Consider the following 10,000-nt stretch of genomic DNA (forward strand, 5'->3'; position numbering starts at 1 on the left):
TTATTGATTTCGTAAAGTCTCGTAAATCATTTTTTACCCGGCATTTAAGTCATCAGTAATCTGTATATAAGTTTGTGAGTGAGTTTTTTTTTTATTTATATTTTCATTGTTTACGAAAAGAAATTAGATAGTTATTGATGCGTGTAAAGGAGGAGGAGATGAGAAAAGGAAAAAGAGAAGATGAAGGAAAAGCAGAAGACGAATGAAAAGCAAAAGAAGGAAACGAAAACGAAGAAGACGAGGAAGAAGAAAAAAGATGAAGGAAAAGCAAAAGACGAAACGAAGAAAAAAAGAGAAAACGAAGGAAGGAAGAGGGGAATGGGGAAGGAAGAGAGAATGGAAAGGGGAAGTAGAAGAGGAGGAGGAAGGAAGAAGAGGGAAAGGAGAAGAGAAGAGGAAAAGGAGGAAGGAGAGAAAGGGAGGCAAGGAAATGAGATTATGAAGAAAGGAAGAGGAAGAAGAGGAGGGAGAAAGATGGGGAAGAGAGGAAGAAGAGAAGAAAAAAGAGAAGATGGAGAAAGATGGGAAAGAGAGCGAAGAGAAGGAAGAAGGGAAGAAGGGAAAAGAGAAGAGAGGAGAAATGAAGAGATGCAAAGAGGAGGAGAGATAAGCTACAATAAAGGTAAACCAAGATAAGACAAACAGGTTAAACGAAGGAATGTGAAGATAGATAATAATAAGAAAGGAAAAATATAAAAAAAGGAGAGGAAAAGAATAATAACGCAGAGAAACAAGGGAAGGTAAACAAGGAAAAGAAAAGGGAGAGAATCAGAGGGATAGAAGGAGTAGGGAAGAGGCGAGGGGGGGGGGGGGGGGGGTACTCCAGCCGCCAGTAAATCATGGGCAGCGCGGGGCATCACCCCCTCGTGCCCCCCTCCCCCCTCCCCCCTCCCCCCACCTCACATGCCCCGCCCCTGAAGAGACCTTGAGCAGGAAAAACTTCAAAAACCTACTTCACGTTTCTCTCTCTCTTATTTTCATTCTGTCTCTCTTCTTTCCCTTTCTCTCTCTCTTTTTCTATTTATCTATCGCTCTCTCTCTTATTTTCTTTCTGTCTCTCTTCTCTCCCTCTCTCTCTCTCTCTTTTTCTATTTATCTATCGCTCTCTCTCTCTCTCCCTCTCTCTCTCTCTTTTTCTATTTCTCTCTCTCTCTCTCTCTCTCTCTCTCTCTCTCTCTCTCTCTCTCTCTCTCTCTCTCTCTCTCTCTCTCTCTTTCTCTTTCTATCTATCTATCGGTCTCTCTCTCTCTATCTCTCTCTCTCTTTCTATCTCTCTCTCTCTCTCTCTCTCTCTCTCTCTCTCTCTCTCTCTCTATCTATCTATCTATCTATCTTTCTATTTACCTTTTCGTTATCTAACTGTAACGAAAAGAAAAAAACAAACTAATCAATTAATTCTGAAAACATATACTGTATTGCAACAATGGTAATAACAATAAAAATAATAATTTTGATAATGATTATTCACAAGAAAACAAACACACTGGATTTTAAACGCAGAAATACGGGGGAAGTATTAGATATTTTTTATGCAAAAAACTTGCAACATTTTGTAAAAAAATGAGATGAATATTTGCAACGGTAGTAGAAAAAAAAAATCAGTGGATGGTAATGAGGTTGCAACGAAGAGAGAGAATAAGAGTGTAAAGGAAAAGAGGTAAAGGGGGGAAATGGGAAGAAAAAGAAGAAGGGGGAAAGAGAAAACGTGAATGAAAAGGAGAAGAGGGAAAAGAAAAATTAGATAAAAGAAGATTAAAGAAAAAAACGAAGAACAGGGAAATGATAAGAAAAAGAAAGAAATACTAAGAAGAAGAAAAAAAAGGATAAAGGAAACTAAATAGAAGAAGGAGAAGAAAAAGAAAAGGAAGACGAGGAAGGAGAGAAGCAGAAACGCCTAATATGTTCCGTTGTTTGGATGCAAGACTCAGGGAGACGTAATTGCTGGGCCGGGAGGAGGAGGAGGAGGAGGAGGAGGAGGAGGAGGAGGAGGAGGAGGAGGAGGAGGAGGAGGAGGAGGAGGAGGAGGAGGAGGAGGAGGAGGAGGAAGGGGAGGAGGAGAAGGAGGGGGAGGAAGAGAAGAAGAAGATGAAGATGAAGATGAATAATAATAATGATAATAATAATAATAATAAGAGGAGAGAGAGAGAGAGAAAGAGAGAGAGAAAGAGAAAGAGAGAGAGAGAGAGAGAGAGAGAGAGAGAGAGAGAGAGAGAGAGAGAGAGAGAGAGAGAGAGAGAGAGAGAGAGAGAGAGAGGAATGAAGAATCAGGAGGAAGAGGAAGGAAGGAAGAAGAAGGTGAAAAACAGAGGACGGAAGAAAAATATTGAGCATGGAGAATGGAGAACGAGAGAGGAGGAGGAAAAGGAGGAAGAGGAGGAAGAGGCTGCCTCCGCGACGTGAACTAAAAACCCACTTGTTGCTACGTGTCTGTGGATCTTTCAGTGAGATTCGGCGGCTGGGAACGTTTGGCCGAGAGAAGGGGCTCCGCAATACATTTCTCTCTGGATGTGACTCTCTCCCTTCTCATATCTATTCGTCTCCGTATATTCCTCTGTTCATATATATATATATATATATATATATATATATATATATATATATATATATATATATATATATATCACTTCACTTATTCATAATCATTTATTCATATATTCCAATAACTTATATTCATATATTCCAATAACCGTCTCTCTCTCATAATATATCTTCTCATCCACTTACATATCAACTTCCTTCCCTATCCACTCCTATCCCTTTCTCCCTCACTTCATTATCTCTCCATCCCACGCCTCTCGATGTCACCTCTGCGATTCGCGGACATCACCTCACGACGCCGAGATGATGACTCTGGCGAATCCCTTGTGTGGGAGATGAGGCCCCATGATGCTGCATCTTGTTTTGTTCTCTCGCTGACGGCGGATGCTGCGGCGCGTCTCGTTAGGCTGGGTTATGGGAGGCAGTGGGAGTTTCTTGTTGTTGTTGTTGTTGTTTGTTTGTTGTGTTGATTGTTATTGTTATTTGTTGTTATTTTTGTAATTTTTTGCTATTGCTGTTGTTGCTGATGATTAGTATTAGTGTTTATTTATGTTTTCAGTTATTATCATTATTTTTATTATTATTGTTATTGTTATTATTATTATTATTATTATTATTATTATTATTATTATTAAAAATTAAGGTAAATTAAGGAAAGGAGTTTGCTTGGCTTGCAAAAAGTTACTGAAAAAATTACAGGACGATGGAAGAAGGAGGAGGAGGAGGAATGTGAGAAATTAGAGAAAAGAGGAAAGGAGGAAGAGAGTTGAAGAGGATGATTTGTTTTTATGTCTGTCTATCTGTTTCTCTCTCGGTCTCTCTTTCTCTCTCTCTTTCTCTCTCTCTCTCTCTCTCTCTCTCCCTCTCTCCCCCTTTTCCTTTTTTTTTCCCTCCATCCTTCTTCCCTCCTTCTCTCCTCCCCTCCTCCCTCCCTCTCTCTACCGTTCTTTCCTTCCCTCTCCCCCCCTGCCTCCCTCCCCCTCCCTCTCCCTCTCTCTCCCTCCCCCTCCCTCTCCCTCTCCCTCTCTCCCTCTCCCTCTCCCTCGCATGACCCACCGCAGTGAAGTCTGTACGATTTGCAAACACGGTCGCTGCCCTATCTAGATTTTCCTGCTGCCTTCGTTATCTTGTTTCTCTCGCTCTTTTCTTTTTTTTATTCCGCGTTTTTCTCTCTTTCTTTCATTTCCTGTATTTTTTTGTTTCCAACAAGCGTGTCTTTGACCTCTCCCTCGTGCCGCAACACCCCGGCGATAAGAGAGATAAAGAGCTCTCGGCGACCGATAAGCCAGCCAGGTTACGTTTCCACTGCGCCGCCTGCGTCCGATTCCCTTGGTACACACGCGGATTTCTGTCTTCTGTTTTGTTTTTATTATTGGTTTTAGTTCTTTGTCTGTCTGTTGTTCTTTCTCTCTCTGTCTCTTTTTCTTTCTTTCATTGGTTCTTTCTTGAATATTGTGTGTTAGTTACTATCCGTTTGTGTCTGTCTGTTTGCTGGTCTGGGGGAGGGGGGGGGGGCAGGCCGGGCGGGGGGCAAAGTGCACGTGGCAGAGGGAAGGGGTGATGGGGGGAGGGGGGGGGGGCAAGCAGGACGGAGTAAGGGGCAATTCCTCATTTATATTTTATACGTGTTTTTTTCTGTTCTCATTTTCCTTCTTTTATGATGTTATTCTATGTTTTCTTTGTTTTCTCGTTTTATTTTTTTTTTCTCATTTGTTTGTGATTATATTTTTTCTTGAGATAAATTTCTTCTTCTTCGTCTCCTCATATTCTTTCTTTCTTCTTATTTTTTTTCTTCTTGTTTCCCTCCATCTCCTCTTTCTCTTTGATTTGTCTTTTTTCTGTCTCTTTTTCTCTGCCTCTGTCTTTTTGTCTCTTTCTCTCTCTTCTCTCTTCTTTCTCTTCTTTTCCTTCTCTCCTCTCTCTTCTCTCTTCTTTTTTCTCTCTTCTCTTTCCTCTCCTCTCTCTCCTCTCTCTCTCTCTCTCTCTCCCCCCCCCCCCCCCTCTCTCTCTCTCTCTCTCTCTCTCTCTCTCTCTCTCTCTCTCTCCTTCTCACAACCTCCATCTCCCTCTCCCTTTATCTCTTCCTTTCCTCTATCCTTTTCTCTCTATTCTCTCCTCTATCCCTTTCTCTCTATTCTCTCCTCTATCCGTTTCTCTATATTCTCTCCTCCATCCCTTTCTCTCTATTCTCTACGTCTTTATATATCTTTAAAGTTATATATAAGTGTCGTCCTCCTCAGTCTACGGGATGGCAGAAAGAGCAGAGAAAGGCAGGTGTTGATGCCAATACAAACATCAAAGTCATTCTTCATTTTCGATTTATTTACATCTTACAATTTCGGAATTTAGTAATTTGAATGTTGGATTTATGTATAGAAAATGAAAACCAAAAATTTAAATACGAGAGATATTAGCAAGGAGTTTCTATACAAAAACAAAAGCACATCGGGATCGCGTCTTGTTTAACATATCAATCGGTTTTAATTAAAGAGAATAGATATTAAGTGCCACTTGAGATTGGACCCGAATTTATGGATGGGTCGTAAATAGGGTGGAGAAGTTAATGAGGATTATGATAATTGGAGATTTGAAATTGTAATTTGACTAAGTTTTGAGTCAGTTGGCTTAATGGACGCAACTGAATGTTTTTCTTCGTCATTTGTCATTAGTTTCATTGATTTTTTTTTGGGTCTGCGGGGATGTTGAGCTTTTATTATTGTTGTTGGTGTTGTGTATGTCTGTAGGGATGATGGTAATGCATAGTAACGGAAAGTGGTCGTGTTGCTCTCTCTCGGTCTCTCTCTCTCTCTCTCTCTTTCCTTCCCTCAAACCCACCCACCCTCCCTCCCTCCCTCCTTCCCTCCCTGCCTCCCTCCCTCCCTCCCTCCCACCCTCCCTCCCTCCCTCCCTCCCTCCCTCCCTCCCTCCCTCCCTCCCTTCCTCCCTCCCTCCCTCCCTCCCTCCCTCCTTCCCTCCTTCCCTCCCTCCTTCCCTTCTTCCCACCCTCCCTGCCTCCCTCCCTCCCTCCCTCCTACCTTCCCACCCTCCCTCCCTCCATCCCTCCCTGCCCTCCCTCCCTCCCTCCCTCCCTCCCTCCTTCCTTCCATCATTTTCACATATTTCTTTCCAAAATATCACTAACTGGACACCTCTAAATCGCCGTTTCGCTTTATTGTTCTGTCGTAAAACGCATTCTTTGATAAGATATGAGATGCACGGTCATACCTGAACGAACGCGGCCGCTAGGAGGTTGAACACACAGCTCTTTTCCTGTTTTAAAAAAATGGAAAGGGAGAGAGAAAGGGGAGGGAGAGGAGAGGGGGAGGTAGAAGGAGAGGAGAGGGAGAGGGAGAAGGAGAGGGAAAGGGAGAGAGAAAGGGGTAGGGAGAGGAGGAGAGGGAAAAGGAGAGGGAAAGGGGGAGAGAAAGAGGGAGGGAGAGGAGGAGAGGGAGAGAGAGAAGGAAAGGGAGAGAGAAAGGGAGAGGGAGAGGAGGAGGAGAGGGAGGAGAGGGGGAGGGAGAAGGAGAGGAGGAGAGGCGGAGGGAGAAGGAGAGGAGGAGAGGGAGAAGGAGAGGGAAAGGGAGAGAGAAAAAATCGAAGCAAAAACAAAAATTAAAACATCAAACCAAGTCAGATCAAGACAAACAAGACAAAGAAGTAAAGGAAAGGCATAAAAATCAATCAGTTTCTCTCTCTCTCTCCCTCTTTCTATCTCTCTCTCTCTCTCTCTGTCTCTCTCTCTCTCTCTCTCTCTCTCTCTCCCTCTCCCTCTCTTTCAGGAAAAACAATCAGGAAAAACAATCACAAAAAAATCAAAAGAAAGGCATAAAATCTTGTCCAGAAGCAGACGCCTGTCAATAACTCCTTCATGAATAAATTTCCTAAGATTATATCACTCGTTACGTGGTTTCTTGTCTTAGGCTCGTCATCCTTGCGTCTCAGGACTCTGGTGGAGCGGAAAAAAGCCTGGTTTTATTTTCTTATTTTCTTTTTTTTTTTTTTTACTTTTTTTTGTCTGTTTTTAGGTGTCTTATTTTCTCCCCTTTTTTATTTTTATTTTCTTTCTTTCTATTTTGTTTTATTTTTTTTTTATCTGTTTTTTGAGATGTCTTATTTTGCCGCCTTTCGTTTTATTGCTCCGTGTTGACAGGTTATTACTTTTTTTTTTGGCGGGGTGGGGGTTAGGTAGGTGGGGGGGTTGTGTTGATGTGCTGGTTTGTGTGTTTGTTTTGTTACGTTTTGTGTGTGTGTGTGTTTGTTTTGGTTGTGTTTTTTTCTCTCTTTTCATTTTTCTCTTTTTTTCTCTTTTTTCTCTGACTGTCTGTTTCTCTCTCTCTCTCTCTCTCTCACTCTCTCTCTCTCTCTCATCAATTTTCCAATTAAACGAAAGATCATAACACGAAGGAAAAAAAAAAAAAACGAAATATAGTGACATATTCTCGGATCCCCTCTTACCGCCGCATCGAAGTCTCTTAAAACAGAATCCAATCCTTTATATAAAGACAAAAGCGCAGCGCTTCAAAGGTCTCACAGCACCAAATCGACGCACCGGTTTCCTCTGAGAGTATTTTACGGTCGAGTCAATCCCTTTTTATGACTGGTAACTGTAAGTCAGTCTTGCTTGATAAGGCTGATCCTTGCGAGATAACAGGGTATATCCCTTATCAGTTAGGTTTGGAGTGTTGGTTCTATCACCTTTTTTCTGTCGAGTTTTATACGATTCATTTGAGAGCATATTTAAATTATTTACATATATATCTATCTATTTATCTTTCTATATATATGCATATAATATATATATATATATATATATATATATATATATATATGAGATATATATCTTTTATAAGAATTAAACAAGATACATACACCCCCTAAAGAAAAGAAAACAATATATATATATATGCACACACATATTGATAGTGATAATAAATGACAAACGTTAATGACAGCAGTAGTGCTTATAGTTGCTGACAGCGGCACCAGGAAGTGGAATTGATATCAGTAACTAGAATTTAGTGAAATTTATCGCCACAGACGCCAATCAATGTCACTTTTATGTTTTCTTAGACACTCGAACGCCGCGCCGATGTCTTCTTCTGATATTTATATGTTTGTATCAAATATTTTCCTAAATTAAAAATAAGGATCATTCTTACTGAGAAAACATAAAAATAACGATAATGAATGAATAATAATAAAACATTAAAATAACAGTACGAAGATATTTCTTCTATGTATTAGATATTTAACATTATTGCTATAGATGTCTGTATTTGTTTTTTTATATTTTTCAAGTTTATTAATTTCTTCATAAATATGCATAATTTTTTAAAATATATTATTATATACTTACGTATATTTTCCTCTTTTCTCCAGTTTATTAATTTATTCATAAATACATATAAAATATTTAACAGTATTATTATATACGTTTTTCTCTCTCTCTCTCTTTTTCCCAGTTTATCAATTTCTTCATATTATTATATACTTACGTGTCTTTTTCTCTCTCTCTCTTTTCCAGTTTATCAATTTCTTCATATTATTATATACTTACGTGTCTTTTTCTCTTTCTCTTCCAGTTTATTAATTTCTTCATATTATTATATACTTACGTGTCCTTTTCTCTCTCTCTCTTTTCCAGTTTATCAATTTCTTCATATTATTATATACTTACGTGTCTCTTTTTCTCTCTCCCTTTTCCAGTTAATCAATTTCTTCATATTATTATATACTTACGTGTCTTTTTCTCTCTCTCTCTCTTCCAGTTTATCAATTCTTCATATTATCATATACTTACGTGTCTTTCGCTCTCTCTCTCTTCCAGTTTATCAATTTCTTGATATTATTATATACTTACGTGTGTTTTTCTCTCTCTCTTCCAGTTTATCATTTTTTTCATATTATTATATACTTACGTGTCCTTTTCTCTCTCTCTCTTTTCCAGTTTATCAATTTCTTCATATTATCATACACTTACGTGTCTTTTTTTCTCTCTCTCTCTTCCAGTTAATCAATCTCTTCATATTATCATATACTTACGTGTCTTTTTCTCTCTATTTTCCAGTGTATCAATTTCTTCATATTATCATATACTTACGTGTCTTTTTCTCTCTCTCTTCCAGTTTACACCGACGAGCGAAAATGACCCACACACTTGCTCCCCGCAAAGGTACTGCTGTGGACCATCCTGTCCTCCGCCAGTTTTATGGTCGTGTTTACAGCTGTGCTTCCATGGCGTTCAACAGCTGTTCATCGCCTTCGGTACGGTTGGAGGACAGGATGCGGGTCTGTGGAAGGATAAGCTTTTAATGCATGATTATTGTGATGGTTTGATGAGGAGTGTGTAGTTATGTGTGTGTGTGTGTGTGTGTGTGTGTGTGTGTTTGTATGTGTGTGTGTTTGTGTTTGTGTTTGTGTGTGTGTGTGTGTGTTTGTGTGTGTGTGTGTGTGTTTGTGTGTTTGTGTGTGTGTGTATGTGTGTGGATATATCGAGGTAATGGGGATGCAATACAGGGTAGAGGGATTTTATGTATGAAGTGTCAATGCTGCATGAAGTGTACAAATTGATTGAACTGTCCGCCGTGTTATTGTTATTATTATTATTATTATCATTATCATTATTATCATTATTATTATTATTATTATTATTATTATTATTATTATTATTATTATTATTATTATGATAATGGTGATTATGATCATTGTTGTTGTTGTTATTATTATTATTATTGTTGTTAAAATTATCAACATCATTATTACAGACACCACGTCACAACTCACGATTCATGGCAATTTTTATTATCTTCTTTTTGTTAACGGAGGTGCACGTAGGTACATATTACATCCGATTTACAACCCGGCGTTTTTTTTTCTCTGTGCCGACTCCCTTATCAAACTATCGCACTCCATATCTCGTTATCGAACTAGTTGTAAATCTTGCTGGGTATTTAGAGGCTCTGGGTATGCTGGGGTTTCATAAGAATGAGCGAAGTTGTGTGGTGGGAACGATTACGTAACACGGATTTATCGCCTGACTGATCTATTTTTTGGCGCGAAACTCATGACTGGTTCGAGACTTGATCCAATATGGCGGCCGGGGAGGAAGACGCTTTATTTGAGGGAAGGATGAGAAGTTACGAGTAAATGGCTTTATGACTGAATAAAAGGGGAGTAAGATTATTATAGGAGTATGCATGGGTCTGTGCGTATATATTCATACACGTTTACATATATATTTAATTTCTTTCTCCGTCTCTATTTCTTTTTCTTTCTCTGTCTGAGTCTCTCTCTCTCTCTCTCTCTCCTTCTCTCTATCTCTCCCTCTCTCTCTCTCTCTCTCTCTCACACACACACACACACACACACACACACTCACACACACACACAAAACGCATACATGTGGCCACACAGCTTTCTCGTTCTCTTAATTATTTTCCCTTATAGAATTATCATTTAGAGA

General features: G+C 39.4%; 1 long non-coding RNA gene across 4 annotated transcripts in view; it reads left to right on the forward strand.

The window, feature by feature from the left end:
- The window catches only part of LOC125028145, a 43,084-nt gene that overhangs the window by 30,522 nt on the left and 2,562 nt on the right, over positions 1-10,000 (forward strand). For 3 of the 4 annotated variants that reach the window (XR_007115093.1, XR_007115090.1, XR_007115092.1), the window contains exon 3: positions 8,664-8,826. This is a non-coding gene — a long non-coding RNA (uncharacterized LOC125028145). The remainder of the gene's footprint in view (positions 1-8,663; positions 8,827-10,000) is intronic. The other variant, XR_007115091.1, reaches the window with a different exon arrangement.

This window comes from Penaeus chinensis, chromosome 8, assembly GCF_019202785.1.
Source record: "Penaeus chinensis breed Huanghai No. 1 chromosome 8, ASM1920278v2, whole genome shotgun sequence".
In the NCBI taxonomy this organism is placed as follows: Eukaryota; Metazoa; Arthropoda; class Malacostraca; order Decapoda; family Penaeidae; genus Penaeus; species Penaeus chinensis.